The sequence below is a fragment of the Podarcis cretensis genome (genome assembly GCF_951804945.1).
Source record: "Podarcis cretensis genome assembly, chromosome: 14".
Taxonomy (NCBI): domain Eukaryota; kingdom Metazoa; phylum Chordata; class Lepidosauria; order Squamata; family Lacertidae; genus Podarcis; species Podarcis cretensis.
In genome coordinates this window covers 162,629-182,976 of record NC_137183.1, presented here as the reverse complement: position 1 = coordinate 182,976, position 20,348 = coordinate 162,629, and the positions used below count along the sequence as shown (strand labels likewise).

The 20,348-nt window shown below is 46.4% G+C and overlaps 1 long non-coding RNA gene across 1 annotated transcript; it reads right to left on the bottom strand.

Annotated features, from left to right (window-relative positions):
• Positions 1–7,278: 7,278 nt before the first annotated feature.
• On the bottom strand, positions 7,279–8,396 carry LOC307202578. The gene is made up of 3 exons (XR_013832945.1): positions 8,178–8,396; positions 7,870–8,009; positions 7,279–7,547 (listed from the first exon to the last, which is right to left on the bottom strand). It is a non-coding gene; the product is annotated as an uncharacterized lncRNA (long non-coding RNA).
• Positions 8,397–20,348: the final 11,952 nt, after the last annotated feature.

Below are 20,348 nucleotides of genomic sequence, written 5' to 3'. Positions count from 1 at the left end.
ATCCCTTGCTGATTCTAGTATCCATCCGGTCAGGACCAGACCCGGAGGCAGGGATAGTCCTCAGACAACGACTAAACCTGCCTCCTCTGTAATGACATGGTCTGGTCTTAGCGTAACTCCTCCTCCTACCCGTGATCACTGAGATCGGTTGTCCCAGTGCATTCCCTCCTGTGAAACATGTCCCAGCCATTTTGTTGGCTGGGACCAACTCCCCAGCAGCCCTGACCCCTCCCCTTAAGAACAAAATAACACCTTTAAAAACAACAACAACACAAATAAAACAATACAAACAAAAAGCAATAAAAATTACAAAAACATAAAATCAAACAAATTCCCATGCCCAATAAACATCCACCCCACCCCCACCCCCCACATACAAAAAATTCAAAATAAATTTTTTAAAACATTTTAAAAGCACTCTGCACCCCTCCAGCAGTAACAGCAACTGTCCTAGTGAGGCCCGTCAGGCCCTGCCCTGGGCCAGGTGGTAAGTGGCAGGAAGGAGCAGGGCCCCATACACTCACACAGGAGAGTCCTCCTGGGCAGCGGAGTGCAGCAGTCCTTATGAGGCTTCAGGCCCCACCCCAGGCCAGATGGTGAGTGGCAAGAAGGAGCAGGGCCCTCAGACACTCACACGCAGGAGAGTCCTCCTGGGCAGCAGAGCGCAGCAGTCCCTGTGAGGCTTCAGGCCCCGCCCCAGGCCAGATGGTGAGTGGCAGGAAGGAGCAGGGCCCTCAGACACTCACATACAGGGGAGTCCTCCTGGGCAGCAGAGCGCAGCAGTCCTTATGAGGCTTCAGGCCCCACCCCAGGCCAGATGGTGAGTGGCAGGAAGGAGCAGGGCCCTCAGACACTCACACGCAGGAGAGTCCTCCTGGGCAGCAGAGCGCAGCAGTCCCTGTGAGGCTTCAGGCCCCGCCCCAGGCCAGATGGTGAGTGGCAGGAAGGAGCAGGGCCCTCAGACACTCACATACAGGGGAGTCCTCCTGGGCAGCAGAGCGCAGCAGTCCTTATGAGGCTTCAGGCCCCACTCCAGGCCAGATGGTGAGTGGCAGGAAGGAGCAGGGCCCTCAGACACTCACACGCAGGAGAGTCCTCCTGGGCAGCAGAGCGCAGCAGTCCCTGTGAGGCTTCAGGCCCCACCCCAGGCCAGATGGTGAGTGGCAGGAAGGAGCAGGGCCCTCAGACACTCACATACAGGAGAGTCCTCCAAAGCTAATAGGGAGACCCCAACACTGAAAGAAGAGAACAGTAAGTGACTGCTCTTTAGGAAATCCTTGCGACCTAGTTCACATTCACCCAGGAAGCGAGAAAACTGGCCAACTCCGGAGAATGGAAGACCCTTTGAAGATAAGAAAGCGGTGCTGTAGAATTGCATCCTGTGTCATAAATGATGTCAGAGCTCCTACATCATGAGGAGCTTGCCTTTCGAAATGGGTCCAAGGTCTGGCCTGAAGTGCATACATCGCTTCAGTCTCTTGAGATTGGAGACTAGTTGCAACTAATCAAGGGCGGCTTTCCCTCAAATCCTTGGTCATTTTGATTGGCTAAGAAACTCGTGCTTCAATTCCGTCTTCCCCCAGACCTCTGGGAGATTGGCAGCTGATGGAAGCTGTCCTGCAGTGGTTGTCATGCAGCAGTGAGACTTGACTTGAGAAAATAAACTTGCTCCTAAACAGCACAGCCAAAGAGCATACACAGAGTGCTCAGAGTGGCTCCTTACAGATTAACTGCGGTCCTGGAGCCACTCTGCCTTAGTTTACACAGCAGCAGCAGCAGCAGCAGCCCAATTCCACAGACGTCTCCTGGCTGAGACACCCTCAGGCCCACAGAGCACCTGGCGGCTATTTCATAGAATCATAGAATCATAGAGTTGGAAGAGACCACAAGGGCCATCGAGTCCAACCCCCTGCCAAGCAGGAAACACCATCAGAGCACTCCTGACATATGGTTGTCAAGCCTCTGCTTAAAGACCTCCAAAAAAGGAAACTCCACCACACTCCTCGGCAGCAAATTCCACTGTCGAACAGCTCTTACTGTCAGGAAGTTCTTCCTAATGTTTAGGTGGAATCTTCTTTCTTGTAGTTTGGAGCCATTGCTCCGTGTCCGCTTCTCTGGAGCAGCAGAAAACAACCTTTCTCCCTCTATGTGACATCCTTTTATATATTTGAACATGGCTATCATATCACCCCTTAACCTCCTCTTCTCCAGGCTAAACATGCCCAGCTCCCTTAGCCGTTCCTCATAAGGCATTGTTTCCAGGCCTTTGACCATTTTGGTTGCCCTCCTCTGGACACGTTCCAGTTTGTCAGTGTCCTTCTTGAACTGTGGTGCCCAGAACTGGACACAGTACTCCAGGTGAGGTCTGACCAGAGCAGAATACAGTGGCACTATTACTTCCCTTGATCTAGATGCTATACTCCTATTGAAGCAGCCCAGAATTGCATTGGCTTTTTTAGCTGCCGCGTCACACTGTTGGCTCATGTCAAGTTTGTGGTCAACCAAGACTCCTAGATCCTTTTCACATGTACTGCTCTCAAGCCAGGTGTCACCCATCTTGTATTTGTGCCTCTCATTTTTTTTGCCCAAGTGCAATACTTTACATTTCTCCCTGTTAAAATTCATCTTGTTTCTTTTGGCCCAGTTCTGTAATCTGTCAAGGTCGTTTTGAAGTGTGATCCTGTCCTCTGGGGTGTTAGCCACCCCTCCCAGTTTGGTGTCATCTGCAAATTTGATCAGGATGCCCTTGAATCCATCATCCAAGTCGTTGATAAAGATGTTGAATAAGACCGGGCCCAAGACAGAACCCTGTGGCACCCCACTAGTCACTCTTCTCCAGGATGAAGAGGAACCATTGATGAGCACCCTTTGGGTTCGGTCAGTCAGCCAGTTACAAATCCACTGAGTGGTAGCATAGTCAAGTCCGCATTTTACCAGCTTCTTTACAAGAATATCATGGGGCACCTTGTCAAATGCCTTGCTGAAATCAAGGTAGACTACATCCACTGTGTTCCCTTCATCTACCAGGCTTCGAGGGGTGTTTAAAACAGAAATTTGAATGTTGTTTTTCTCCTGTCCTTGTTAATCTCCTCTCTGGCAGGTTACTTGATTGGATTGCTTGGGGAGCCCGGCCAGTCTTTCGTAATGATAAATACTTAGTTCCTGGGCTGATCACAGGCTCACCCTATTCAAACAGAGACATACCCATAAAGACAGGATTTGTGAAGACAATGGGGAGGCTTTTCCATTTTCCTTTGACCTTGCAGAGAAAACATTTGGTCAGTTTGGGAATCAAAATGGTTCCAGGTCAGTCTTCCTGTGCTGATCTATGTACGTGCTTGGTTGGTACACTTATGAACATTTAACATATATCTAAGACCTCAAAATTCCTATCACAGGGAGGAGTCCCATGTCTCAGGGACGCAGCATTTGACTGCTAACAGTTAGGCTGGAAAGATTTGTGCAGGCCTTGCCAGGCCTTCTAGGCCTTCCTGCTTCTGCTGACCAGAAGCTTGGTCTCAAGACAGGGGTGTCATGGACTGTCTGGATGCAGAGAATTGGGGGGAGGCCCAAGCTGGGGAACCCCCAGGGGAAGAAGGCTCTTAGAAGCAAAGAAAAGCCCTCAACGACTAGGACCCAAATGATTCCACCTCCCTCACGGAGAATCTCTGGTGGTTCCCAGCACCCCTGAGTTTCATCTAGTCTTCACTAGGGATGTACCCTTTAGTGTGACAAGCCAAGCCCTGTGGAACTCCTTGCTACTAGACGTTTGCGGGCACACGCGCTAAACCCTGTCTGTGGTGCCTACCCCTTTCCCCAAATGATAAGACAAGAGACCAGAGTATGGGGTCAAATTGGCCACAACTTGATTGAGCTTCAGAAGTGGGGAACTTGGCACAGGCCTTGGCAGGCAACCCTCTCAGCCCACCTGGCTGAGGATATGCAGGCAGTTGAGGCCCAGTGAGAGGGGACTGCAAAGCGCAAACTTACACAGCATGCCCTTCCACTGACCTCGTCTGGGGAGTTTGACCTACATGCCGCCGCTCTAGGGCCAGGGACTCCCGGTTTTGCCCTTCAATGGGCCCTGCAAGCATGACTGCATCCCCCCCCCCCAACTTGATGTTAGACTAAAGGCTACCTTGCCAAGGCCTAGAACCGCCACTCGAGGCCCTAAGGGGCCTCGCCGCCAAGTCCCACAACCGAGGACCAATTAAACCCCGCAATCTATCCAGTCCCCAAGGGCTCATCACAAGTCGTGGAGCCAGAAGTCATTGCCCAGTGGGGTCAGGTGCACCCCGTCCCCCCGGAATAGGTCAACTCTATCTGCTGTGATGGTGGGATGTGGGATTGAGAACCCACCAATTTGGCGCATGGTGTTGCACATGGCCCTGCTAATTTTACTCACTGCATAATTGAGGCGAGAGGGATTGGAAGCCCCCCTCCAGTGAAGACGGGGTAGGAGATTGGACCAGCCGATGGTCATTGATGGGTACAAGGCATGCAGGCTTTTTAAATCTGCCTTTTTGCTCCACTAGATCGTTCTCCCCCGCATGTATAATCAAGACCCTTGGAGGGCCATGGGTCGCTGCGGCACTACGCAGCATGGGCATCAAGCTCTGCCAACTCATGCCCCGCTGGGCCATCCAACAAAAGCGTACCTTGGGGTGGATGTTAAGGTTATGGCCACGATTTTGAGACTGTGCATAATCCGCTGCCCAATGGACAATGCTGTGGCCTATAACCCACATCTTCATGGTGGGCAAACCTGTAAGACAATTAAATTGCAAGTGATAAGGAGGAGGAGCCGGGACAAATGTGACTTTTGTAGGCTGTTGAGCGCCAGCGCCCCAGTGTCTTGATGTGTGCGGGGTCTCAACCCTGTATCGCCACTGAAGTGGCAGCCCCGATACGGAACGAGTGCCCGGAATATTCCTGGGGACTAACACCGCAAGCAGATAAGGCTTTGTGTAAGAACAGCAAAAGAGGCTTGAGCCCAGGAGTCAGCCTCTTTTCTTTTGGCCTTAGGCCCACCCCTGGCCAGCCGTCCATTGTCCTCCCTGGCCGAGGGCGGGTCAAAGGCCAGCTCAAGCAGGTGGGTGGCACCCGCCCAGGTGAGCCTTGCTCGGTGCCGCAAACCCTGCCCACCTGTGGGGAAGGGAGGGCGGATATTGTCAAGGAGCAGCCCTCCCTTCCTTCAGAGATCTTTGGAAAGCTTTGTTGGTTTGCTGAAACAGGCATCATGATTTTAACCAATGAGTATTGCTTGATATTCATTGACATTTTCATGGATCTTTTGTTGATTCTCCCTTCTTCATTTTCCCACTTGTTATATTGCTACAAAGGGACACGGGTGACGCTGTGGGTTAAACCACAGAGCCTAGGACTTGCTGATCAGAAGGTCACCTTCACCTGGAAACCCTGATTCTCCTCCTCTGCTACTGTTCTACATTAAGAACACAAGAAGAGGCTGCTGGATCAGGCCCATGGCCCATGGAAGATGCCCTCAGAATACTGCTGCTCTACGATAGAGGGGATTTGGGTTTCCAGGTGAAGCTTGGCAGAACTGAATGGAGCATTTTCCAAAACCTTGCCCCAGCCTTTTGCCTCGCAGCCATGCTCAGCTCCATGCCCCTCTGTCTATGGAGCGCAACCTTCTTCCACTTCAATCAGGCCTTATGGTTGCTTAAGAACAGAATAAAAGGCTGTGCTGGGTCAGGCCAATGGCCCATCTAGTCCAGCCTCCTGTTCTCACAGTGACCAACCGGATGGCCGTGGGAAACCAGCAAGCAGGACCCGAGCGCATGAGCCCTCCCCGCTCCTGAGGTTTCCAGCAACTGGGATTCAGAAGCATGGAGGCAGAGCAAAGCATTTCGCATGCGCAGAGGTATTTGTCTGCTTGCACATGTGAGGAAACGCTTGTATTAGGTGGTCCGCCAGAAACAAAAGGGTCTCCTTGTGCTCAGGTCAGGAGCAAATACAAGGAGCAGGTGTGGCAACAAGAGAGCACTCAACAAAATACCCCCCCCCCCACAAAACTGGCTGACTGACCGAACCCAAAGGGTTCCTCTACATCTTGGAGAAGAGTGACTAGTGGGGTGCCACAGGGTTCTGTATTGGGCCCGGTCTTATTCAACATCTTTATCAACGACTTGGATGATGGACTCAAGGGCATCCTGATCAAATTTGCAGATGACACCAAACTGGGAGGGGTGGCTAACACCCCAGAGGACAGGATCACACTTCAAAACGACCTTGACAGATTACAGAACTGGGCCAAAAGAAACAAGATGAATTTTAACAGGGAGAAATGTAAAGTATTGCACTTGGGCAAAAAAAATGAGAGGCACAAATACAAGATGGGTGACACCTGGCTTGAGAGCAGTACATGTGAAAAGGATCTAGGAGTCTTGGTTGACCACAAACTTGACATGAGCCAACAGTGTGACGCGGCAGCTAAAAAAGCCAATGCAATTCTGGGCTGCATCAATAGGAGTATAGCATCTAGATCAAGGGAAGTAATAGTGCCACTGTATTCTGCTCTGGTCAGACCTCACCTGGAGTACTGTGTCCAGTTCTGGGCACCACAGTTCAAGAAGGACACTGACAAACTGGAACGTGTCCAGAGGAGGGCAACCAAAATGGTCAAAGGCCTGGAAACAATGCCTTATGAGGAACGGCTAAGGGAGCTGGGCATGTTTAGCCTGGAGAAGAGGAGGTTAAGGGGTGATATGATAGCCATGTTCAAATATATAAAAGGATGTCACATAGAGGAGGGAGAAAGGTTGTTTTCTGCTGCTCCAGAGAAGCGGACACAGAGCAATGGCTCCAAACTACAAGAAAGAAGATTCCACCTAAACATTAGGAAGAACTTCCTGACAGTAAGAGCTGTTCGACAGTGGAATTTGCTGCCGAGGAGTGTGGTGGAGTTTCCTTTTTTGGAGGTCTTTAAGCAGAGGCTTGACAACCATATGTCAGGAGTGCTCTGATGGTGTTTCCTGCTTGGCAGGGGGTTGGACTCGATGGCCCTTGTGGTCTCTTCCAACTCTATGATTCTATGATTCTATGTGTTGTGTATTGAGTCAAATGATTTTATATCTGTATTATTATTGTCTGTAATTGCATTAGGGTAAAGTAACTGCCTTTTGGTTCCAGAGGGTACAGCTACTATTGGTTCATTTAAGCTGCTGTATTTGGATCCTCTGTCTTATTGGTTGCCTCCAAAAGGCAGGACTGTGATTGCCTGATATTGTTCCCTCCAAAATGTATCCTTTCTAGCTACCGTATTTTTCGCTCTATAACACGCACCTGACCATAACACGCACATCGTTTTTAGAGGAGGAAAACAAGTGAAAAAACATTCTGAATGAAACAGTAGATGTATCATTTTTGTGCTTCATGCTGTGGCCACAGACATGTGATCTGATGGTGAATTTGGGGTGACCCAATGCAAAAATCCTGAGAATCCCTGTGGATCCATGCTTTGTAACCACGTTTTTGCACCATTGCAGCCCCAGGCAACAGTGGGTGTGTGATTTTTGGGGGGCAGGCTGTAGCCATGGACATGCTATGTGCTCTAATGGTGATTTTGGGCTGACCCAATGCAAAGATCCTGTGGATCCATGTGGATCCATGCTTTGTAACCATGTTTTTGCACCATTGCAGCCCCAGGCAACAGTGGGTGCGTGATTTTTGGAGGGCAGGCTGTAGCCATGGACATGCTATGTGCTCTAATGGTGAATTTGGGCTGACCCAATGCAAAGATCCTGTGGATCCATGTGGATCCATGCTTTGTAACCACGTTTTTGCACCATTGCAGCCCCAGGCAACAGTGGGTGCGTGATTTTTGGGGGGCAGGCTGTAGCCATGGACATGTTATGTGATCTGATGGTGAATTTGGGGTGACCCAATGCAAAGATCCTGAGGATCCATGTAGATCCATGCTTTTTAACCACATTTTTGCACCATTGCAGCCCCAGGCAACAGTGGGTGCGTGATTTTTGGGGGGCAGGCTGTAGCCATGGACATGCTATGTGCTCTGATGGTGAATTTGGGCTGACCCAATGCAAATATCCTGAGGATCCATGTGGATCTATGCTTTGTAACCACGTTTTTGCACCATTGCAGCCCCAGGCAACAGTGGGTACGTGATTTTTGGGGGGCAGGCTGTAGCCATGGACATGCTATGTGATCTGATGGTGATTTTGAGGTGACCCAATGCAAAGATCCTGAGGATCCATGTGGATCCATGCTTTGTAACCACGTTTTTGCACCATTGCAGCCCTGTTTTTGCATCAGATCATTGCTATGTGATCTGATGGTGAATTTGGGGTGACCCAATGCAAAGATCCTGAGGATCCATGTGGATCCGTGCTTTGTAACCACGTTTTAAGTGGGGAGGGAAGGAAAAATATAGAAGGGACAAGGAGCATGAGAGGGGTGTGCGGAGAAGCAGCTGGCTAAGAATGCAGGAGAGGGGTTTAAAGGGGGGGGGGGGAAAGGAAGGCAAAAGTCCACCCACCCACTCAAGCCAGCCCTCTCTCTCTCTCTCTCTCTCATCTGCATGTTTTCCGCTGCCTGCCGAGTCCCCAGACGCAGCAGCAGCAGCAGCAGCAGCAGCAGCAGCACCGGAGCAGGGACGCTCTGCTTTCCTCTCTACTTGCCTGGAGGGGAGGGGTTGCCTGGAGGGCAGGGGATTTCACTGCTCTTTGTTCTGTCTGAGCAAACAGCAACCGAAACAGAACGGGGTGGGCAGTAAGACCCTGAGGCAGAATGCAGGAAAGCAGCAGCCTCCTCTCCTCCATGACGGCGCAATATGATTTTTGCCTGATCTTTGCCATGCACTTGGGACAAACGGCTCCAGGGACCACACATTCGCTCTATAACACGCACAGACATTTCCCCTTACTTTTTAGGAGAAAAAATCTGCGTGTTATACAGGGAAAAATACGGTAGTTCCCTGTCCCTATAAATGTAGCTCTCCCCTCCTCAGGTCTTAGCCTTGTTGCTCTAATAAAGAAGTGTTACTAGAGAACTGTCTCCAGCATATTATGTCAAGAGAGCTGAAATCACAAACCCCACGTCACAACACTATGATTCTATGATTCTATGAAAAAACCCCCAGGGGTAGACTTTGGTGATATGGCACCCTGAGCTAGGAAACAGCAGGGCTTGAGCTGACCTCTTTGAATTCCAAGGTGCCAGGAGAGAGCCCAGCTTCCATCTACCATAAGGCCTATTATGGGCTGGCATTGAAGTTACAGTGGCCTCTGCCAAAGCTGGCTTCTTCAAAGTACATTTGCAAGCCATTCTGAGGCTGCCTACCCAGAAGCTTAAAAATGGTTACAACTTCTTCTTTTTTTACAATTATATTTTATTGTTTCAATATTTTAAAAATCATATACAGTCAAAACACAATTTTGACTTTTCTCTTAATTTTCGTCAACTTCCCACCCTGTTTTCCATGGAGTTGTTGTTTCTCTCCTGCTGCACCCCGTCTTCTGTTTGTCAAATCATAACCCCAGTATTATAATCCAATTACTTACGTTGCTCATAGCTCAAGTCCTCCTTACGAGTTCAGCGTACTATAATCCGAAAAAGGCCTATTTGCCCACAAAACTGCTAATTTTGCCAGTTCTGCATAGTCCATTATCTTACTTATCCCTTCTTTGGAACTTCTTTTTCCTTCCATTTCTGCGCATATAGAATCCTAGCTGCTGTTGTTACATATAGAAACATCTTTAACTAATTATATCGAATAGCAGGTCACCACAACCAAAAACTGCAGTATCTAGCTCACCATTGCAATGATAAACTCTAAAAATATAATTGAGACAAGACAATTAATCAGAAATTAATCAGAAACTATTCACTTTGGTTATTGTTAGTGGCTGTGGACATGCCATAACATTACAGCACATGACTCCTTCCCCCCGAGAATCATGGGAACTGTAGTTGACCTCTAAACACAGTGCTATAGGTCCCAGTGCAACACATGCCTGGCTTATCCTAGAGATCACTGTGTGCAAAATTTGCGATGCCACTTGAGCCTAATATTTACCCTGCAATGCCAACCACCTTTGCCCAGGACAATGTACGACACCCTGGACTCAGCTCTTCAAAAATTATTAGAATTTGGACTAAGAAACAGGAGAGTGTTCTGGAAGGAATGATATTTTAAAATGACTAGAAGATCAGAATTATGAAATGGGGGGGGGGAATATATTTTAAAAACTCTTCCAAAAATCCCTTTAAAAGAATCAAGTCTTTAAAAAAAGTCCTAAAAAGTATTTAAAAGAATCCTTTCCAAAAAATTAAAAAATTGTACCATAGCCCCTTAGAGGTAGGTAGTTGGTCTACCTAGCTGAATCTGGGGGGAAACAAGAGAGAAGAACGCAGGAACAAGTGAAAGAAACTTTCTCCCGACAGCGAGAACATGGAAAGGCCTCCCCAAAATTTTTAGTTTGGAATGTATAATTGGCTTTATTGTTTGTATTATGATGTGGCAAGAATTGATTTGATTTGTTATCATTGGAATGTTACTAATGGAGAATTAATTTTAAAAATATTCAATCCATTAAGAAGTTCTTAGTTCATCTTCGATGAAGGTTTGCCGGATCATAAATCAGCAAATATAATGTCAATAGAAAAAGAGATGAGCAAGAGGTCTCCTTTCCACTGACATCATCATTCCATCATGTTGTCATAGTGCTGTGACCTCATGTCTCCAGGGGCTTGCCCTTAGCAACGCTGGTACACAGCGACCTCCATAGAGAGTGAGTGTGTTTTCTTTTTCTCTCCAAAGTCAGTGTGGTATATTTAGTTTTAACTTGACATTTGTGTTCCCTTTTAATAAGAATAAGAATGAGAATTTTTTATTTGTATCCTGCCCTCCCCGGCTGAGGCCGGGCTCAGAGCGGCTAACATCATAAAAAAACCCCAGGAAGGACCTTTTAGGCAGAATTTTGTTCCAAAGCCAGAACCATTCTGCTCTTTCAGGGGTTGGCCAGGGTAAAATGTAGAAATTGGAGACAGAGCTATTTGTGGTGGTATCATTACTACTCATGGAATTCCTTACTAATTAAAGTCTCCCTGATTTCACAAGAGGAATAACCATTCTCTATATAGCTCATGTCTGGGAAAAGATGGCATTTTCCCAAGGTCTTACCATGAGGGTGCAGTAAATGAGAATTGGCCCTTAACAGCTTGCTTGGTTCCCTCCCCTGTACGTTTTAGGCTCACGTTCCCTTTTTCTCTGGGATGCGGTGCAGGCTGTGATTTGGGCTGACTTCCCAGAGAGCCTCTGTTGTAAATAAAAATTGCCCTTTTTCCTTATGGGGTATCCAAGAGCCCATATAGAGTCCTTACATGGGTTCCTTATTGGTAGGAGAAGATAACAGAGGCCAACCAGAGAATATTGAGAAGCAAGGCAGCTAGTAAGCTTGATCTTTATTGATCTGTTGCAACAGGGTGCTCCCCTCACCCGCAGGAGAGACGAGGAACCCAGAACAATGGTGCGCAAGGCCTTACATGGACTCTTGAAATTGCCACCCTGTAGACCAAGACCACCCCTGGAACATCATACATACATCACAGAAGGGGTGTAACCTAAGGCCACCCCTCAGATACATCACACCTACATCACAGAAAAGGCGGCCTAAACAGAAATTTAATGTTGGTTTTGTCCTTGTTTATCTCCTGTCTGGCAGGTTACTTGATTGGATTGCCTGGGGAGCCTGGCCAGTCTTTTGTAATGATAAATAGTTCCTGAGCCAGGTCACAGGCTCACCCTATTCAAACACAGACATACCCTTAAGACAGGATTTGTGAAGGAAAAGACAATGGGGAGGCTTTTCCAATTTGACCTTGCAGAGAAAACATTTGCTCAGTTTAGGAATCAAAATGGCTTCAGGTCCAGTTAAAAAAGATTTAGAAATATGGTCTAATTTGAAGCTTTCCTTGTTGGGTCGAATTGCAGTTATAAAGATGAATGTATTGCCAAAAATGGTATTTTTGTTTCAAACTTTACAGATTGTGGACAAGATGGATTGCTTCAAGAAGTGGCAGAGAGAAATCTCTAGATTTGTCTGGCAGGGCAAAAAGCCCAGAATAAAATTTAAAATATTAACTGATGCGAAGGAAAGAGGGGGGTTTGCCCTGCCGGACTTTAAACTTTATTATGAATCAGCAGCATTCTGCTGGTTGAAAGATTGGCTGCTTCTTGAGAACACTGACATTTTGGATTTGGAAGGCTTTAATAATGCTTTTGGATGGCATGCATATTTGTGGTACGACAAGGTTAAAGTGCACAAAAACTTCAAACACCATATTGTCAGGAAAGCATTGTTTAATGTCTGGATTAGGTACAAAGATTTATTGGAAAATAAGACCCCAAGGTCACCCATGGAAGCAAAGGCTCTGAAAAGACTCAATATGGAGGCCAAATGGCCGAAGTATTGGGAGATATTAGAACAGGAAGGAGATAAAATGAATTTGCAGAGTTTTGAGAAATTAAAAGACAAAGTGCGAGATTGGCTTCATTATTATCAAATAAGAGAGGCCTATAATTTGGATAAAAAATTGGGCTTCCAGGTGGAAAAATCGAAACTGGAGACAGAACTGTTAGATCCTAAAACTAAGATCCTTTCAAGAATGTATAACTTGCTGTTGAAACGGAACACTCAGGATGAAACAGTTAAACAGCCATGATTAAATGGGCACAGGACATAGGTCATAACATTTTGTTTGCTGACTGGGAAAAATTGTGGACCACCGGTATGAAATTTACGGCATGTAATGCCCTAAGAGAGAATATTATGAAAATGATCTATAGGTGGTACATGACCCCAGTCAAGCTTGCTAAAATTTATCACCTGCCTGATAACAAATGTTGGAAATGTAAAGAAACTGAGGGTATTTTCTTTCACCTTTGGTGGACGTGCCCGAAGATTAAGGCTTTCTGGGAGATGATATATAATGAACTGAAAAAGGTATTTAAATATACCTTCCTTAAGAAACCAGAGGCCTTTCTCTTGGGTATAGTCGGCCAATTGGTGTTAAAGACAGATAGAATGTTTTTTATGTATGTGACAACAGCAGCAAGAATACTTATTGCAAAGTATTGGAAGACACAAGATTTGTCCACCTTGGAAGAATGGCAGATGCAAGTAATAGACTGGCAGAACTGGCAGAAATGACTGGCAGAATCCGAGACCTGGGTGAAGAAGCGGTGGAAGAGGACTGGAAGAAGTTAAAGAACTACCTGCAGAAACACTGCAAAGTTTATGAATGCTAAAATGATGTTGGACATAAAAATAATATGGCATTAGTGATACAGTGTTAAAAAGTATGCAAAAATGCAATAGAAATAGGGTGAAAGACTAAAGTTATATTATGTCAAAAGTAAACAATATGCTAAAGGTGTTTAAACATAAGGAGGAAAGATCGGAGACATAATAGAAGTGATTTTAATAATTAGAAATGAGTTTTTAAAGAGGGTAAGGATTTGCTGTATTTGATTGGACAAAGAGGAACACAAAAAAGGGAGGCGTGAGGAAGTCAAGAAAGAAAGTTTTGTAAACATGAATTTAAAAATTGGAGTTTTTATTTTTAATTTTTTCTTTTTTCTTGATGTGTATCTGTGATTGTTTTTGCTGTTCTGTATTTTTCTGATGTTTCTTCTTTTTCTGTAAAAACAAATAAATATATTTTAAAAAAACAAAACAAAATGGCTTCAGGTCGGTCTTCCTGTGCTGATCTATGTATGTGCGCCTATCACACCATCCCATGAGCGGTGTGAGTTGTTCAACTGCATTCTAAATGACATACAGCATTACCAAACCAATAAACAGAATATCTAGTCAACCTTCAGCTGAGGCTCCCACAAATGAGAGTTGTTGTTTTCAACACAACAAAGCCACTTCTGAACCTGGCGAGGAGTTGGGGTTGTGGGCTTCATGCCCACTCCATGTGCGCGGGGGCTGGTTCCAGCCCCCGTGAGACTGAGGGAATCCCAGCTGCGTCGTCAACCCAGCCAGCCAGTTGGGTGGCTGGGGGGCGTAGCCTGCCCTATTAGGGCCGGCGCGGCCGGGGCTCACCCTCTTTTCACCTGGCCAGCCATCCCGCTTTGGTTTGTATTAATGTTGTTTTGTCTCTTGCTTACCTTTTCTTTAGGCTGTGTATCTCAATTCCTTCGGTGATTGATTTTCACTTGGATTTACCCGCGCATCGGTGTTGTGCCTCCCATCGGATTGCCTGCCTCAAGCCCACCCGTGTTCCAGGCAGCCGCTTTGGCAGCCAGAGCCATTTAGCTCCGAAACAGCAGGGCTGAAACTGCGCTGGAAAACCCCATCGACCGGGTGTTCCCTTGTCTCTGGGTGGCTTCTCTGCAGCGGAGCTTTGCGGAACGCGGTTTGCACGTTCAGCGCCAGCCCATCGCTGTTTAGTCCTTTTACTTGGAAGCACACAGCTCGCCCGACAGATCAGGTTTGGCTGGGGGTTCTTATTTCTAGCCGCATTCGCAGGGTGGTGGGGCACCTTTAACGTTTGGGGGGAGCTTGGTGGAGCAAAAGGAGGGAGGCTTAAAAGGACACGTCTTTGTCGCTACCCCTTTGCATTTGGTACTGGCCGCGTTGCCTTTGCGTTCCAACGGTTGCTTCTTCACCATTATACCTTTCCAAGAACTTCAGCCAGACTTCCAGATCGGATTTTACCTCTTTAGATAGGCGAACCCTGTGATGGGGTGACCGCAAGCCTGCTGACAACCTCGCGAGGCAGCCGCAAAATGGGTGGCCTGGGGAAACCACCCGGCAAGCAAAGTTCAAATGGCCTAACAACGGCTGAATCTGCCTGAGCGTAACTTTTCTTTTCTTTTTTTTAATGAATATTTATTGGCATTTTCAAAAAACCACACAAAAACAAAAGTAGACAAAAATAACAAAAATACAAAAATCCAATTCTTAAAAAAACAATTAAAAACACATAAAATTTCAGTTACATATTTTCATTTAACTTGTTTCTCAGACCTCCTTACACCTCCCCTTCTTGTATTCCAATTTAAATTATTAACTCAGCAAGTCCTTATTACTTATTTCTCAACTTTAACTTAATAATTTAATTTTAGCATGTTGCTATTTTACTTTTCCTCCTTCCATTTCCTCAATTTATTTTTGCAAACCTTATTTTCATTTAATTTAGACCATTTTAGAAACCAATTTTAACTTATCCAAACTTAAACCTCAATACTTATACATCATTACTCATTCTTAAACATTTTTCCTAAAGTCGACCAAAATTTCCCTTCCACGACTTTCCCAATTTCCATACAGATAGCAAAATAAAAATAAAAACAGAGCAAGTTATAATTATATACCCTTTGGATTCCCAAACTCCACCCGCCCCTTTCCCGGTTTCAGTCCCCAACAAGTGTCCATCAGTTTCAATATACTGTTTAGCCTGGAGATCTCACATCCGAGGCTCTTAAATCTCTTTCAATTCCTCTCTGCTGGTCTTTTTGATAGTCCTTAATGTTAAACCCCAAATCTCGGAGAGGCTCCGGCCCAACAGGATCCATGTTTCTTCCAGCCAGACCTCCATACTTAAAAGTAAAGTCTATGGGGTACTCCAAATCTTGTTTCATACTCCTTTCAAATCCAAATGTCCCCAAAGCTTCAACTTCCATCTTAATCAAATTTATAATCCTTCGGTCTTCAGATCTCCACACAAGGAGATCTCTCAGTTTTCCGCTCTCCAATTCAGGCCAGACTTTCCACATCAGGTTTTTATTTTCCTTTGTTGCCATCATGTCAGGCCTCAAATTGCAGCTCTCCTTTAACATCTGCAAAATTACAGCTGCTCCTACCTTTTCTTCAGGGGCAAAATATGTCTCCTCCATATTCTCATGGCTCTCAAGTTTCTCTATTTGTTCAATTGAACGGGCTTCCTGCTTCAAATCCTTATCAGATTCAACAATGTTATTTACTGTTAAGTCCAAAGTTGTGACGTTTATAGCCAAAACATCGATTTGGCCTTGTAACTTTCCCAAGAGAACAAATGTTCTATCCAATTCAGCCTGGATTTTCCCTCCTCCAGCCATTCTTGTAATGTCCCTAAACCCCCTCTAGGGGGATTTTGGTTCCTTAATGTTCCTTTCAGCTCAAATCCAAAAATCAAGTTAGTTTGTATCAGCCCTTCCTTATTTTCAACAAATTGTAACAAATATAACCAGCAGAAACAACAGAAACAAAGTTCTCTTTTTCCTTCTGACAGCTAACTTGACAGCTGTCAAACTCTTCAATACTTCATCAACAGGCTCTCTCGCGGGACGCTCCCGGGTCCGGGGGGGGGGGGTGGAACTTCAGCTCCCAAAGTTAATCTTTTATCCTCCAGTAAAATTTCTTATAATGTCAGAACGTGAAAGTTAAAGTCTTTTAGAAAAAAGAAAGAAAAGATTCTCTCGACCTTAGTTAGCAGGTCCTTTGCTTTAGGTTATTTACAAAGGGGGGGGGGGCGGACTTCCTTTTTAACCCTTCCCCGCTCGTTCCTGATTCAACAAAATTTTCTTTAAATTCCAATTTCCGTACTACTCACGGGTTGTTACTTTAGAGTCCAATTGTTCCAAGGAAAAAGTCACTCCGCAGAAGGAGCAGTCTACTCACAGCACCTCGCCGCACCCCTTCCCCGTTCTGGAGCCTTTAAAAAGGCTCCTTCGCAGATTGGGGGGCGCAAATGGTGCCCACCGAGTCACCACGCTCACAGGCATCCATGCCTGTGATTTTTAAGGGTCCCCGCGTGGCTGCCGCGGACAAGACCCAATCCTGCGGAGCCGGTTCCCTCCGGAGCTCAGAGGGAATCTGCCATTAGATGATGGCGCTAACCCGGAAGTCCCTGAGCGTAACTTTTCTTAGAGGGAGAAGTTGCTGAATGAGGTCCCTAAGCGCAACCATTTTTTCACTAGGAAGTTTTGAAGTTTGGGCGACTGTGTCCAACTCAATGCCTAGGTAAACCATAGTTGTAGCTGGGCCCTCCATTTTATCTGCAGCCAAAGGTACTCCCAGCTGTCCTGCTAAAGATGTGAAGGCTTCTAGAAGGGCTGAGCACTTATGCCTATTATCAGCTACGAGAATAAAGTCGTCCAAATAGCGCGACACACCCTCAGAGCCTATTCTAAAACGAAGCGCCCAGTCCAAAAAGGTACTAAATGCCTCAAAGGCTGCACAGACCACTGAGCAACCCATAGGCATTGCTTTGTCTACAAAGTAAGTAAAGGTAAAGGTACCCCTGCCCGTACGGGCCAGTCACGTCCAACTCTGGGGTTGCGCGCCCATCTCGCTTAAGAGGCCGGGGGCCAGCGCTCTCTGGAGACACTTCCGGGTCATGTGGCCTGCGTGACGAAGCTGCTTTGGCGAGCCAGCACCAACACAGCACACAGAAACGCCGTTTACCTTCCCGCTATAAAGTGGAACTTATTTATCTACTTGCACTTAAGAGTGCTTTCGAACTGCTAGGTGGGCAGGAGCTGGGACCGAACGACAGGAGCTCACGCCACCACGGGGATTCGAACCGCCGACCATACGATCGGCAAGTCCTAGGCGTTGAGGTTTTACCCACAGCGCCACCCGCGTCCTGTGTCTACAAAGTATGCCCCGTCAGATTTAAAACCCAGCCACCGGAAATCTTCCGGGTGGACTGGCAGGAGTCAGAAAGCAGACTCTATATCACATTTCCCCAGCAACGCGCCTTTTCCAAATTTGCGAATAAGTTTAACCGCTTGGTCAAATGAGGCATACCTCACAGAGCAAAGTTCCTGAGGTATCGCATCATTGACGGACCCTCCCTTTGGGTAGGATAGGTTGTGAATCATGTGAAACTCACTGGGTGCCTTTTTGGGGACAATGCCTAATGGGGATATATGCAAACCCTCTATGGGAGGGACAGAAAAGGGGCCGGCTGCCCTCCCTGCCTTAATTTCTTTAAGTATTTTCTTGCGCGCCACTTTGGGCATCTCTCTAACTGATTTCTGATTTGGTGGGTCACCTGAATTGGGGGGGGGGAGCAACTGGGATCCTAAAACCTAAACTAAAACCTTCCCAGAGAAATAATGCAGCTGTTCTGTTGGGATAGAGATCCAAAAGGGTTTTTAAGGCTCACGTACCCTTTTTGTCTGGGATGCGGTACAGGCCGTGATTTGGGCTGACTTCCCAGAGACATCACATGAGCGGTGAGTTGTTCAACCACATTTTAAATGACACACAGCAGTACCAAACCAATAAACAGAATATCCAGTCAATCTTCAGTACCTATAAAAGAACTTCAGGGATAGGACCAGAAGCATTAGCCTCATCCTTAGGATCAGAAGCTGAGGCTCCCACTGATGAGTTGTTGTTTTCAACACAACAAAAGGGATAGCATTTCACTCCTGCATCTGCTGGAGAACCGCCCCCCCCCCCTTCCAACTAACTGAAAGTACAACCTGGGAATATACACAGAAGCCCAAATGATTATTTGGAGGCGGAACAGGTACTGCTCGAAGCTGATGGGGTGCGGCTCTTCCCATGCGCCGGCTTCTTGAGAGCGGATCGGTGTCCTGAAGCGACTCTCTGTTGTCCATGCCTTCCCCTTTCTCTGGGGGGGGGGGAGAAGCCAGGGAGTGAAGGAGGTGAGGACAGGTGACCCCCCTAGGCCCAAAGTCACCCCAGGCCTCAAAACCAAATTTCCCCTTTCTCTCGTCTACAACAGCTTTTCTCTGCTCTTCTCTGCTCTCTCACAAGATGCTGCTGCATAAGCAAAAGGTTATTTTTTATCAGTACAAGAAGCCTTCAAAAAGCTAATGAATAGGCTCTGTCAATGCCAGGAATAAGCAGGTCTGGGAATTGAGTCTTATCTCATCCAGTTGCAACACATCTTGGACACGCTGAACGCAAGGCTTCTCAACCCTCTTGGCTTCTCATCCCTCTTTCCTGGGAAGGGCGCCAAGAGTCCCAAGAGTCCCAGGACAGAAGCTTTCTGTTCATGCTCAGGGAAACTCATGAGGCAGGACTCCTGAGGAGGGGGAGAAGGGGGAGGGAACTGGAGGGGAATATATGCTCTGTGCAAATGGCTGTGAACTTGTGCTTGTTTGTGAAGTTATCACACTAGCTCCTTCTACCAAGCCCAGATGATAGAAATAAAGCTCTTTCTCTGAAATTATCCCTTGAGTGCCTGTTTGACTCCCCCTTCCCTCTCCCGGGTGCAATGCTCTTCCCATCCGAGGGCAAAGCCTGAAGAGGCTACAGGAGTTGTGGCGTCCTCAGGCACAGAGGTTTTCCAGGTAGCTAGTCCCAAGGTCCACTTCTGCAGGCAGCGCGCCTCCACCCGCACACAAGACAAGCCGCCAGCAGGAGTCGACTCCTGCAAAGTGGCCCACCAAGGGGAGATCCTTCCAGCAAGGTTTCAGGGCAGACCTTCAGCCAGACCTAGTCTGTCCTGGGATCCACCCATAATGAGAAAACGAAAACAAAACTATTCACACAAAAGGCAGGCCTTACATCCAGGCTTTTACTGACTGTACATTAAAAGACCTTTTCACAAGAGATAATAAAACACAGCACCCAGAATTAGGAAGAGATAACCAGGCTGGAATAGTAGATCATGTCAGATCATTTTCCTCCACAAATTTTACAATATTCTTCCACGGTATCCACTTCCTCCCCCCTTGGATCTACATGAGCGTGCTATTTCCAGGTCTGTCAAATATTTGGTCATCCTTCTCACTCTGAGTAAAAAGACTTCCTCATTTCAATGTTTACAAATAAAAATACGATACCAAATATTTTGAATCATTCCCAGATTCTGTCAATATCCAGGATAATATTTCCCAATTGCTAAATTTCCAGCAATCAAAACTGGAATATCATATTCCAGTCTTAATAGATTACCTAAAAATGATACTTGTTATCCAGAGATTCTATTTATTTTTTAAAAATAATTTTTTATTGATTTTTCCATGGATTCTACTTCTAACAATATATCTTTAACAATTTTTCATATTTCGACCCTCATCCCCTGGACTTCCCTCGTACTCACATTTTGTTTTATTTCCCTATTGTTCACCTTGCGTATTTGATGTTTCCCCAAAATTTCCTCAATACATATAGTCTTATTTTTTGTTGTAGACAGTTGTGATTGTTCACTGCCAATGAGTCCATTTCTTTATGTTGCCTCTTCATATATGTTGTAAATGGTTCCCATTCTCTTTTAAAGTCTTTGTTGTCCTTTTCATATAATTTTTCTGTTAGTTTTGCCGGTTCTGCATATTCCATAAGTTTCCCTTGCCATTGTTCTTTCGTTGGTATTTCTTCTGTCTTCCAAGTTTG